We start from the raw sequence: 14,525 nt of genomic DNA, 5'->3' as shown, positions 1-14,525 counted from the left end.
CGCATCTCTCTCTTTCCAGGTCAGGGCTCTGGCCAAAGGGCTGGGAGCGCATGTGTTGAGCCTTACGCCGTGATTCATGAGTGCTGTCGTCTAAATATGTTTAGAGAAGAGAGAGAGAGACAGAATGGGGGAGGGAGGATCTTCGTGTTGAAACTGAGACCGATTAATCAGTGTTTTGTTGGCCGGCTGTGGCCTTTTGGACCCCGATTCCCTTCCGCACATTAATTCTGCGCCCCTCTATTTAATTTGATTCAATTTGGGAATACTTTCTCCTGGTACATTTCACAGTGGCGTTGAGAATCACACCGTCCGTCAGGACCTAAAAACACCCAGGCACACGGCATTGTCACAAGAGCCTGCCCCTTCTCCGAGCCCCTGCATAAAACATCTATTCCACGGAGTCTGATTAGGGTGCTAATGAGATCGGACTGCGGAGGAGGGAGACGCAAGTGAGAGACAGAAAGGGAGGCAGGGAGAGTGAGAGAAAGACAGAGCGAGACAAGGAATGAGAGGAGGCTGAAAGCCCAAGAGAGTGGGCAAGAGAGACAGACGGATTGAAAGAAAGAAAGCATCTGAAAAAGTGCGGCTGAGGGAGACAAAGAGAGAGAAAGAGAGAGTGAGATGTCCTCCATCCCTTCGTTACAATAAGGCCTTGTGCTTTCAGAAAGCACCGTGGCGCCACGGAACCAAGCGGAACTAAATTCAGGAGCACATCTTCATTGGGCGGACCTGAATACCTCAAACCAGAGCAGGATTCAGCGGCCGGCGCCGCCGAACACATCCCCAGCCTGACTGACAGGGGACGGATGGGATGACAGATGGAAAAAGAAAAGGAGGGAGGGAGAGATACATATGGCTGTATGATGAGACAAGGAGAGAGGGGAAGCAGAAGCATGAGGAAGCTCTCCAAGGAACGCGCCATCTCTAGGCGTTGGTTAGCGCCTGCGGGGCAACACCGAATGTCACTTATGCCAACAAAGTGTAATGGTTTGGTCGTAGGGGAAGTGGGTAACGCTTGCTTCTCACCGGCCAACCTGGGACAATTAGCCATGATGCTGGTCAATATGAGAGGAGCTGGTAACAAAATAATAAACGTGTCCGGCTCGTTAAACACTAGCCAAGTGCTTTTGCCCCTGTCCAACCAGCTCTCCACAGGGTTTTCCCACTGTTCACACCAAGAGCACATAGATGGTAGTTGTCTGGAGTTGTCTCGATGTAATTCGGATGGCGATATATTAACGAATATATATATAATATGACGTCTGTAGAGATTTGAAATACATCAAAATAATTGAATAAATTAAAGCTAACAAAATGCTAGCTCTGCTGCCCCAAGCAAAGGCTCTCATCAAATCATCTAGCACTGTGAGATAATTTTCTGTAATGTGCTGTAGAATAAATAAATTACGGTAACCATTATAATCGGACCGGGTCCAAACACAACCATCAACAAAAACAGTCTTATAGATAAGGGGCAATGATGTATGGTTTTTGGGAAGCATATAATTGTTTTATGCATTACCTAGTAATTTATTTTAGGACAAGCTGTCCCAGAGCTTGATGAAAAGAAGCGGTCTACTAAACAGCTGTAGATGGGCAGGACAGAACTATACCTGCATGGATAACATACCAGAAAATCACTGTGACATGAAATGTCTTGGCCAGCATCGGGGGGGTAACACGTTACAGTAGTCAGACTACTTTGTAAAGGTAACAAGTAACGTAACGTGTTAAGTTAAGTAATCCCTTACTAGTTGTTTTTTCACTCAATTTCCCTCAATGCAACCTAGGCAGCTTTACATAGCATTACTTTTCTCTAGTGGCAAGTGGCAACAAAGGACGCAAAGACGGCAGCACCAGCTCTCCCAGATAAAGGACATGATACACTCATGATAGGACATGATACACTCATGATACATCTCAAAGCCATGCGCCCAGTGCCCATTCATTCCAAAACGATATGTAGCGTCGACTAGCGATACGGGGTGAGATTCGCGATTCTGGCTTGGGAAGCAGTTCACCATTTTGCTGTTGTTTTGCTGGGATCAACTTGCCTATTGGGAACTTGCCTGCTGGACAACCGAAGTTGGATCAGAAATCTTCCTCGTTGGGACACCCAAAGTGGATCCCAATACATCCTCCATTATTTCCAGGCAAACGATTGTTTAATCCGAATGAAACGCGTAGCTGCCACTTCAGAGCAAATTATAAATAACAACAAATTATTATGGAGGGCACTTAAATAAAAGTAATAGGACAGCAGGGCTTGTTTGGGATTCACAAGAGTACGCTTTCATTCCGTTAATAAGCCTCATGTAGCCCACATTTTATTTTTATATGGGAGGTCTTAATAGTGGTCGTTTATATAAGCAGAGAATATTTTTTTGTCAGCTATTGTTTATAGTAAATGAACATCTAAACACATGTTCTGTTTCTAAACAAGATTTTTCTGAATCCTTTCAAAAATTGATTGTGATTATTCACCTCTGAATAAAGTCATGAAACATTAATGGATTATGCACATTATTGCAAAGAGATTTCAAATAGCTGTTCTGTTTGAGAAGGTATGTTTATCAGTGTACAATGCTACAGCTGTTATTTTTGTTCCTCATTGTTCACCAGAATGGATCTATCTAGTATTGAAGTCTGCACATACAGGCTGTATAATAAGCCTGGCCTGAAAATGTGGAGGCACTTGTAATAATTATATAAATAAATAAATGATTTAAGAGATTCTTGATTAATGAACTAAATGCAAGTATTATTTGGCATTATGGTATATGATTACTTGAGACAATAGGATTGGTCATTCTTGCTGTATAATGATTAATAATGTTAAATGCTGTTGAGTGACACTAACTATGCAATACCTGACTACATAATTACACGAAGTCCCATTAAATCTGTGCCTTTTGGACAGAAGTCACCAACACGTGAATATAGAATCAAAGAACATATCTTAGTAATTAAGTAACTTAATGTCTTTCTACAGCAAGTAACGTAACCAGTTACTTTATGGGAACTGTAACTAGTAACTGTAATTAGTTACTTTGAAAAGTAACGGTCCCCAACACTGGTCTTGGCATTCCATAATCATAACCATGACATTAACAAGCATGTATGTAGAAATTATTTGGTAACAAGCATCCTATTCAAGTCCTGAACAAAACTGCCTTCTGGATTAGTCTACATTGCCTGACTTCTCTCCGCATTGACAGCTTCATAGCATTAACATGTTTTCGTACTGTTTCATTGCCTTGCGCGTAATGTTCAGTGTACATCGGAATTCTTTGGGGCACAGGAGATTACAACGTAGTTCACTTGTTAAGAGCATGCCGCATACACTGCACATTTTTTTTCTAAAAAAATAAGAAAATGTAGCATATTTGAGGAGATATGTGGGTGAAATAAGTGAAATATTCTGCCAATGGAACAAGACAATTAATTTGATATTCAAGGCATATTTTCTATTAGCAAGCAGTATTATCTAACAACTTCAGCTTAAGAAAAATTTACCTAAAACCTAATATAGGGTCATAATATATACTGTAACACCACCAGGGTTTCGGGTTCTAATATATACTGTAACACCACCAGGGTTTCGGGTTCTAATATATACTGTAGCACCACCAGGGTTTCGGGTTCTAGTATATACTGCAACACCACCGGGGTTTCGGGTTCTAGTATATACTGTAACACCACCAGGGTTTCGGGTTCTAATATGGCGTTACAACAGACTACAGGTTTCTAATATATACAGTCACTACTGTAAAAGAGCATCTACTACATAACTTTATTTGTATGCATGCATGCATGTTAAAGGTGATTATTTGTAAGGTGTCTGAATGGCCTGGATTTGCATGCAGCCTGATGGAAGGGCATTAATGATCCCCTGAATTCTGCTGCTGTGGGTTTGCACGCCCTGATTATGAAGAGGACATTTCAAAAGACCTAGAACATTTGTATTTGTCTTTTTCAAGGGGACCGAAGCACCCTTCACAACAACAGAACATCGCAACGAAAGTCCACATGACAATTGAAAAATTATGATCGCCTCACAGAGGAACTGGAGCGTTCGCGGGTAGCGGGGGGAAATAAATATCAAGATGTTGACGTCAAAGTGAGCCTTCCAGATGGTGATCGTCAGAATAAGCCAGGGTACTGTTTACACAGAACGTATTGGAGAGTGTGTCACGTTACGTCCACGCAGATGATATAGGCCAATTAGGACAGATTTATCTGCTCCTGCGGTTGACCACAGGCATGGCCCCCATTTTTCTATGTTGGGAAATATGTATGAGAAATGCTGGCCATCTCAGACCCATTGTTTAAAACAACGGTTTTAGCAGACAAAGGTGAACCCCCCCGGGCGTTCCTTCTGAAGTCTTGATTTCAGCCAATCCTCTCCACTTATTCACTCCAGGAGTCTTAGAAACTGTACTTTTCTTTGGAATTCTGCATGTTGCATAAGGCAGGCTGTTAACACTAAAGACTCTGGAGGTTAATCAACAGCCGCGTTCATGAGAACAAGAAGCAAACGGACTATGAGTGGATGAGTGGATGAGGATACACCAGCTAAAACGACGTAGCCCTATTCTCCATGGCAACCTAATGGCTCAACGGGGGACGGTGAAATCTAGATTTCCTCAGGTTTTGGTATGTAAGCAGGCCTACCCAGGGAGGTTAGAACAACACAGCGCCCTTCCGATAAGCCCGCCAGAAAAGAAAACGGTATACGCGAGAGCAACCAAAGTTGAGTCGTACCGGCTGGGACGTGACCCAAACGGACCCTGACTCCCCCGCGAGGGCCTAGCGTCCAGGCATCAAAGCGCATTTCAGTAATATTCAAATTAATTCATATTAGTAAGGATTCGACTGGATCTGTTACGGGTCGGTATTTGCGGCGGAGCCGCGTCCACAGGGGGTGTATGGGCTCGACTGTTCCCTGCGTCACACGTCTGAAGCACAATGTCAGCCTGCCGCGCAGACACAGCACTGGGCCAATTTCTGAAATTGAATCCTAATTGCTGTAGGAGGGTGGCAATATTACTGTGGAGTCAGTATATGCACCAGAAGCATTTCAGGCCAACCTGGGGGGGGGCACGTTTGACTGCGACTGAGTGACGCACGCAGTTCGAAACGGTTTAAAGTAAATACACCAGCTTGTGAAGGTCAAAATACCCGTACTTTAACAAGTGCCACAATGCAGAAGTAGAAACGGCGTGACTCCTATCAACCAGCGTGCCCTGGATTAACGGGCAGCGCACTACATTGGTGGGGTGGGGGGGGGGTGGGGGTGGGGGGGCATTTGGGACGTGTACACCCGACTCAAAGTACAATGCATTACTAGCAGGTGCGGCATGACAGTTGCACGCTTCAAATGTTCTTCCTCCTCTCTGAACCACAATGCTCTCGTTTGTGCGTGCGCATGTGTGTGTGTGCGCGCATGTGTGTGTGTGTGTGTGTGTGTGTGTGTGTGTGTGTGTGTGCGCGTCTGTTCTGCTGGCCAGCTCCAATCCGAGGTAATAGTTCGCCCGAGATACTTCATTATCCTAGAGAATAGCCAATCCTACTACATAATCACCACAACAATGTGAGCCAGACACTTTCCCCACTCCATTCCTTTCCTAGGGTCCGGTCCAAAATGTCCCCTTGTCCCCTATGGAGTGCCCTCCTCCCACCCAGAGACCTGTGAGTACTTCCGACCAGGACCCGCGTGGTCTGGTCAACTCTGACGCACGGTTATGGACGTGAGGGTGCAGTTTGGGACACCAGGCTATTGTTGCAGTTCATTTCTTTAGGGCTGCTGTTCGTCGTGCTATCAATCAATCAGTCAGTCCCTGTGTCGCCCACACACACACACACACACACACACACACACACCTTACTGGGTCTTAAGGTTCCTAACCAAAGCCATTCCGTATGAATGTGGCTCAGAGATACCGAATAACGTACCACAAGAATTTGTGCATGTGTGTAGGTCGGTTAGTTGAAAAACAAATATACAACTAATGGTTAAACTGTCAGTCTTTTTAAATCATCCATATGGAACATTTGCCTGCCAAGCTGACAACGGAACACACAACCACAAGCACACGCACCCTGGTGAGGCTTGGTGGAAGATAGTAGCATGATGTAACGGTCCCTGAACCATTCAGTTGAATACGAAATTTAAAAAACCTGCGACTAACACAGAAAGAGAGAAAAACTCAATCATTTGGCTTTTCATTTTTAATTATCAGCGTTATTCAACTTCACATTGACCAGTGGTTCTCATTCCTCTCCCCAGGGACCTCTATCTGTTCCATGTAGTCGATTTAGGAGTGTGAGCACACCTGATTAAAAGAATCCTGTTAGCTGGTTAAGGGTTACAACCAAAGGCTGAAGGACTGGATGTCTCCAAGGACCGTTTTTCAGACTACTGACAGAATAATAAAGAGCATAAAGCCTGTTTAGACAAGTCACCCAATTACAATTTTTTCCCCATGTAATGGTCTTCGGACAAATCGTTCATAAATTGTTATTTTTCAGAGCTGATCTGATTGGTCAAGAGCGAACGGGAGAAATTAAAATCAGAATTATGCTGCCGGTTAAAACTCAGCCATATTCAACCACAAGCGTACAATTCAATTCGGAACCCGAGAGTCTATTTTAATTATTCTAATCGGGAAACGTGACACCATGTCAGTATAATTAATGATTAGGTAGAACAGAACACCAGCAGTCTTTAGACCTCATCGGAGCAGGAAACCGACTTCTGCTGGAGGGGTGTAAGGGGGGGGGCCTGGGTTGTTTAAGTGGATGGGATACCATAACAATTATAAAAACAGAGATAAAAATAGAAAATTGCGGATTGGGGAGGCCCAGCAGTTCTCGCCTCTGCCTTTCAATACTTTCCTGTCAAATAAAAAGTGTCTGCAAATAAATATTTCTTTTAAAATAGCTAATTGGCCACAACAAAGCCCAATAAGAGGTGGAACTGAACATAATCATGTCATACCATTGTTAAATGGAGAGACAATCTTTCAGTGTCTATTTTTTGTTGGCAATACTTAATAGGAAAAAAGGAAAAATATGTCCCGAAATAAAAAGACACAGCAGTGTTTGCCAGACATAATGGCACCGAAGTCACCCGAAGAGCTTCACTTTTGCCTAATCTGCCCATGGAATATACTTCCATGAGTCTTGATAAGTTCTGACAGGTGCTTCTGGATGCATTTGTTAAACTGACTATCTCAACAGCACTGTCTGGGAAAAACCAAAGACGGCATATATTTTACCCATATCAATTGTCAAGCATGGCGGTAGTGTGGTGTTTTGGCATGGCGGTAGTGTGGTGTTTTGGCATGGCGGTAGTGTGGTGTTTTGGCATGGCGGTAGTGTGTTGTTTTGGCATGGCGGTAGTGTGTTGTTTTGGCATGGCGGTAGTGTGTTGTTTTGGCATGGCGGTAGTGTGTTGTTTTGGCATGGCGGTAGTGTGTTGTTTTGAGGTATTTTTTGCTCTCAGGACATGGAGAAGGTGTTAGCATTAAAGTAACCGTGAATATGCTTACCATCCAGATATCCCTCCATCGCTAGTAACTTAGTTGTAGTTGCGATCTGGTCATTTAAGATGTATATATGCACAACGATATTCACCCCTATTCATTATTCTTCACTCACAGAGCACGGCTGTCAACGTCATGAGAAGAAATGGGGCTGCAGAAAACCTAGCGATTAGCATCTGACCGGTGCCACAAAGTGAAAAGTAGGTTGTAGGCTACTGTTCAGCAAAACAGTTAATGGAAGTGTAACTAAGTTTAAGTTAATGGAAGTGTAACCATATCTGCCAAAAATGTCAATGTAAAATTTGAACTTGTAGAGCTGGGGCTTAATATTACTACCACCACCAGTGGTGTTCTGCTAGTTTAACTAGCAGAAGAGTGGTGTTCTGCTAGTTTAACTAGCCAGCATGACAGATTGGCCATCGGAAAGCCTAATCATGATACCTGGCTCGCTAGTTTGCTAATAGGACAGCAAATTAGGCATATGAAAACATGAGGAAAAAGTTGAAGACGGAATTAAAATAAGACAAACATACTTTCTAAATGTCCAAATGAGGACAGGCTACACCAAACAGGCAGCTTTGCTATTAAATTAATAACAGTCTGAATGGAATTGCAATGGTAGAAAGCCCACTGTTAGAAGTTCTCAATTAGCCTGGCCTAGATTCTCTCCGTTCGACGCGCCAAAGAAAGCTGCTATGTAATCGGAAGGGACAATAAATAACAAGCAGTGTGTTAAGTTTACCGGGCCAGCGTGTCGACTATCCCGTCCCTGCTCTCGTCATCAGTCAAACGCAGACGGAATGGCCTCTCCCCTGTAGCCAGTTTAAGCTGCTGCACTGATTCTCAAGTTTTGCATCTCCATCTAATTAAGTAGCAGCTGTGTCCTGGTAACGCGACAGCCTTGCTGCATTATTATTTTTTTTATCGGACCTGTCAGTGGTAATTTGGTAATCATTTCACTAGAACTTTCAATTGTGGTAAACATTTCTCTTCGGTTAGTTTTTTCCCTTAACATTAAGGATCTCCACCGTCGTTTGGAAGTCTTAACTTTCAAAAGTTCACTACCCTACGGTACTGCATACTCTATTTTCACAACTGGTTAGAGATTTTTTATATATGCCATTTCCAAAACGTTGGTGTACTTGTGGCTCATTAAAAAATGTCAGCTGTAAATAAGCGAATTAGCCATTTGCAGAAAAGACCATGGAGCGCTAAAAGGCTAAGCTAGAAGCCTAGATGGATATCAATCCTGCCTGCTACGTGTTGACAGTAAATAATTAATGTATTTGTAATTAAGACGGATTTTTTAAGTTGACACATTTCTGTTTTTGTTTGTACTGTAAGACTTATGTTAACTTCGCCTGGTGATGTTTTGTGTGTATATTGTGTAGTAACGTTAAAAGCCACCTAGCTACCCATTATAATCAAATTTTACTGGTAACTGTATCTTTTCGCCTATAACGCAATATCTTTCCTTGTCCATAATAGCTGTGCCTGTGTGTACTGCAGGCCACCTGGCCTGTAACACTACAGCAGAGCCTCCTATTCAGTAACAGCACAATTGAGCAAACAGAATAAAAGCCCTTATGGACGAACAGAAGCCGCCTGTGTAAATTAGCATGTTAATATGAGACCTGGAGTGAGCAGTCTTTGGACACCACACAAGAGGCAGGGTTGTCAAGATCCGATTGGGGCAGGCTATATAATTGGGACTGGGTCAACAAAGCACAGAATAAGTAAGCTCAAGGGCTATCGAGACAGGACACTGGTACAGACTTGCTTTTTGCCCCGCTACCTCATACTCTTCATACTAACGCCTTCTCTCGCCATGATGTAAAAGGAGTTATTCCTAATTTACTCACACCTTATGGAAGTTAGCGGAATTAAAAAACCCTTAAAAACCGGCAACCTCCTTCAGAGCCAGTCAAGCCCCTTCAGAGCCAGTCAACTATCACAGCAGTACTCCAGTCTTAGAGGGTGGCGTCCTAACAAAGCAGGTTGATGTTTATCAGTGTGTGTGTGTGTGTGTGTGTGTGTGTGTACACTAACTGTGTGTGCATAATGTGTACTTCAGCACCTCTGCAGAAGGATGGCAGCCCTCCAGAGGAACAAGCTTAACTAAGATTAATTACAGCTAATCCACGATTCCAGAAGAAACTGAGAACTGAGAGAAGGGGAAAACAGGAGAGGAGAGAAAAGTACAGGACTAGAGAAGAGGAGAGAGCAAAGGAAGAGAGCAAAAGCAGCGTCTCCATCCATGAAGTCCAGTGAAAAGGGAATGGGGGGAAATTAGCTCTGGTCACTTCAACAACCTGCTAAACAACAACTCGATATGTTCCTTTCAGTCCCGACGGCACACCCATTCATCACAGCAGAACAGACATGTGGTCGCTGCAGAACAGACATGTGGTCGCTGCAGAACAGGCGCTCTCTCCCTCTTCGGTCCGACGGACAGTGTCCTTGTTATGGAGTGTAACAGTAATGTGTGTGTGTGTGTGTGTGTGTGTGTTGTTTTCACTAAAACACCTGCAGTGATACATTCTGTCTTAGAATATCAGATTTTTTAACATCTTTTATTTTGGAAATCCCCTTTTGTGCTGTTTGTATAGGGAACATAGTGACGGCTGGTGGTTCTGTAAGACTGAGCCCGGCAGGGCTAAACTCCTCTAACGGAGTGCGGTAAATCAAAAGGCCTGGAGCCCACCTGAACTAATAGTTGGGGGAATGTACAGCCCAGTAGGATGTATTACAGTACAAATGAAATGACTGGAAAATGGACTGCTGCACCAAATGAAATCAAATGTATTGCTCACAAACACAGGACCACCCAACACACACACACACACACACACACACACACACACACACCTGCTCTGCACCTGATTGGCCCAGCTGCAATCTGCAGAACCCTGGTGCATTGTTATGTTTTAAACAGACAGATATGAAGGGGAGTGTCCCAGACAGACAGGAGAGTCTCTGACAGACAGGTAGAAATGTATCCAGACAGACAGACAGGAGGAGATAGCCACATAAAAATGTACCCCCCCCCCCCCCCCCCCACCCAAGGGCCAATCAGACAGCTGATTTATGCCTCAGATACAAAGCAGGCAGCTGCAGTTCAAGGTTCAAAAAGTACTGAAAACCTTTAGACCTGTCTGTGACTGTTCCTTTGTGATAATCAGGGAGGGTTTAGACCTGTCTGTGACTGTTCCTTTGTGATAATCAGGGAGGGTTTAGACCTGTCTGTGACTGTTCCTTTGTGATAATCAGGGAGGGTTTAGACCTGTCTGTGACTGTTCCTTTGTGATAATCAGGGAGGGTTTAGACCTGTCTGTGACTGTTCCTTTGTGATAATCAGGGAGGGTTTAGACCTGTCTGTGACTGTTCCTTTGTGACACTGAGGAAGGGTTTAGACCTGTCTGTGACTGTTCCTTTGTGATAGTCAGGGAGGGTTTAGACCTGTCTGTTTGTACCATTGTGATAATCAGGGAGGGTTTAGACCTGTCTGTGACTGTTCCTTTGTGACACTGAGGAAGGGTTTAGACCTGTCTGTGACTGTTCCTTTGTGATAGTCAGGGAGGGTTTAGACCTGTCTGTTTGTATCATTGTGATAATCAGGGAGGGTTTAGACCTGTCTGTGACTGTTCCTTTGTGACAGTGAGGAAGGGTTTAGACCTGTCTGTGACTGTTCCTTTGTGATAGTCAGGGAGGGTTTAGACCTGTCTGTTTGTACCATTGTGATAATCAGGGAGGGTTTAGACCTGTCTGACTGTTCAATTGGGAGTCATTGGGTCAGAGTGGATTAATCGTGGACCGTTTAGCATTTTAAATGATTTAAAACGACTTGAACCCAGGTGTAGCAGCCAAACTGACATGTTCAAGCCAAAAGGGGATTGGAGGACTGGTTGTCTTGGAAGAGAGCCTGTTACTTAGATAAAGACACGACCAGGCGGCCCCGTTTCAACACATAATAGCACCCCCTTTCACACATTGTCTTCTTTCATAGGACACTTGCCAAATGGTTTAAATTAGCACAGCGCAGAGGACACAGGAACCTGACGCAGTTACTTCCTCCAACAGAGAAGTGGTCTACTGGAGGGCTAACTGTTGAAGGAGAAGGATAGAGATAGAGAGAGAAAATCAGAAAGAATGGAGAATAATGAAGCCAAGTACATTCTGAAGGCATACAGAACCCTGCATAACAGTGGTGGTAGTTAAGGTGGCTGGGACTGCAGGGCGAGATCATGGCTGAGCAATCTGTAATCTTTTGGCTTCAATTAAATACCTGGAGTAGAAACTGCCAGCAAGAGGTGTGTGTGTGTGTACCCGCGCGAACGTCTCTACCCTCCATAGGGGCTACAGAGAAATCAAACCTTTCAATCAGCAGTCAGTCAGCCAGCCAGTCAGTCAGTCATGATCTAATCACGAAGGTCTGACCACCCCAACGTCACAAATCACAATGGCTGGGTTTATCCTGTGTCTATTTGTCTATATGTGGGCATCGATAGGGAGGTGTAGTTCTAGATGTGTGCACGGCATCCTCCACACAAAGGCCTGGTACCTGGAGAAACATCTCACAGTGGGCATGGCGCATCCAGAGACTAATTAGTTAGCACCATTAACTCCTCCTAGCGATGCAGTCCACCAGCCCCGAACACTAAACATTCAGACGACTGAGCATTGTTAGAACGCTGCGTTTCTACACCGCGATTACGGAACTGACCGTTTCAAGGCAGCCCAATTATGACGTTTTATTCCCGACACTAATGTTCTCTCAGAGAGGATTTATCGAAAGACCAGTTATTAGAGAAAAATAATTAGAATTGGTGTGCCTGTCGGAATGTAGCCCCAGAGGCCCTCAGTTCCATTGTTCTGGCTCATTCTTCCCCTCTAATCAGGGACTGACTGGCACCTGGGATGACAGGTGGGTGACATTAATTAGGCTCTGCCTCCGATTTTCTCCGTGCCTTTAGGCCGCATTAAGACTAAACGACGCAGAGTCTCCACGACCCGCCGGGTGTGTTTGGACCACGTGCTGTGTCTGTTTATTCTCCCAGTCTCACGGCGTGCGCGATAGCCTGCTCATTAAAAAACGCCCCACAATCGCGACAGCACTGTAAACAGGCCTGACAAAACAATACGGCATATTACAACACTCGACTTTCCGAAAGACGGAAGGAACACTTTGAACCAGAGTTATCACTATGAAACGAAAACAAGCAGTACTACAGACGTGGTTAAGGTCCGGGTGTTTTACCAGGTGGGTTGTCAGAGCACACTGTCATTTATGGCACCGACCTGTTGAACAGTTAAGGAGGAGGCTGAGGGGATGAACGGTCCAGTTGAAAGCTGGTGATGATCATAAGGTGGCCATTTTGGAATGACGGGCAGTTTTATTATGTGGTCACGACACCTGGGTTAACAGCCTTATACAATGGTGGCCCAAGTTGACCCAGGGGTCAAAGACGCTGTCTCCAGCACAGATCAGCTGCAGCGCTGGTCCAAGTTCGACCCACTGGTCTTTTAGCAAAGAAATCTCTTCAGTTTTTCCACACTTTCCAGTGAAACAATAGCATAAAAATGCATGCATATACATCCCTACACTTATAAGTGTCAGGGGATCTTTAATAACCACAGTGTGTCGGGAAACCCGTTTGAAAAATCCCATCTGAAATACCCTATGCTTGGCAATGCCCTGGGACACTGGGCTTTCATACATAAACCATTTCCAGCAGCATCTGTCTCCTATCCAGGGACCAACCAGGACCAACCCTGCTTAACTTTAGAGGACAGACAGAGAGTGGCACGCTGCCAACCACCACAGGCATGGAGGTTAGTTAGCACTGTGAGTTTGTCTTTCACATCAACAACATCCACAAACCATCTTTTATAAAGAGTGCTGCTGAACAAAGAGGGAGCAAAGAAACCTGCTAAAACCCACAGAGGGAACAAGCAGCTGCAGCACTAATTATCTAGGGCCAATAGTGAACAGCGTACAATTTGAGACACTGCTGTTCTTAGAGCTGGGGCAGAAGAGTGGAGTGGTCTGGGGCAGAAGAGTGGAGTGGTCTGGGGCAGAAGAGTGGAGTGGTCTGGGGCAGAAGAGGGGAGTGGTCTGGGGCAGAAGAGGGGAGTGGTCTGGGGCAGAAGAGGGGAGTGGTCTGGGGCAGAAGAGGGGAGTGGTCTGGGGCAGAAGAGGGGAGTGGTCTGGGGCAGAAGAGGGGAGTGGTCTGGGGCAGAAGAGGGGAGTGGTCTGGGGCAGAAGAGGGGAGTGGTCTGGGGCAGAAGAGGGGAGTGGTCTGGGGCAGAAGAGGGGAGTGGTCTGGGGCAGAAGAGGGGAGTGGTCTGGGGCAGAAGAGGGGAGTGGTCTGGGGCAGAAGAGGGGAGTGATGCTGAATGTTTACTGTGCAAGATCAAGTAGTTAGAACTTAAAAATAAATATAGTCTTTATTGACTCCAGTTGACTGAGCTCTGAATCCAACTACATTTAATCTACCAGGTGCTCTGTCTTGCCCTGGGCCTACCAGCTGCTCTGTCTTGCTCTGGGCCTACCAGCTGCTCTGTCTTGCTCTGGGCCTACCAGCTGCTCTGTCTTGCTCTGGGCCTACCAGCTGCTCTGTCTTGCTCTGGGCCTACCAGCTGCTCTGTCTTGCTCTGGGCCTACCAGCTGCTCTGTCTTGCTCTGGGCCTACCAGCTGCTCTGTCTTGCTCTGGGCCTACCAGCTGCTGAGCCAGTGTGGACAGCCTGTCAGAGCTCCTTGGTTACCCAGGGCTTGCACCAGTTAACCTGGCCGCAGCCAGGGACCGGAGATATCTGGGTTTCTTCCCCCTCCACCTTTCTATTTAAAACAACATAAACACGACACTGAGCTCTGAATCAATGCTATCCACTGTCCAAAGCATATACCGTTCAGCAGACACTGAAGAGCAAAACTGACAATCATTCCGGTTCCTACCTGACATAACTGCATGTGGCCA

The 14,525-nt window shown here is 45.2% G+C and overlaps 1 protein-coding gene across 1 annotated transcript in view; it reads right to left on the bottom strand.

The window, feature by feature from the left end:
• LOC105023501 (eukaryotic translation initiation factor 3 subunit H) overlaps window positions 1–14,525 on the bottom strand; it is a 34,450-nt gene that overhangs the window by 12,600 nt on the left and 7,325 nt on the right. The window lies entirely within an intron of this gene.

Source organism: Esox lucius, chromosome 16 (genome assembly GCF_011004845.1).
Source record: "Esox lucius isolate fEsoLuc1 chromosome 16, fEsoLuc1.pri, whole genome shotgun sequence".
Classification (NCBI taxonomy): Eukaryota; Metazoa; Chordata; class Actinopteri; order Esociformes; family Esocidae; genus Esox; species Esox lucius.
Note: the sequence above shows the minus strand (reverse complement) of the source record. Positions and strands in the feature narration are given on the sequence as shown.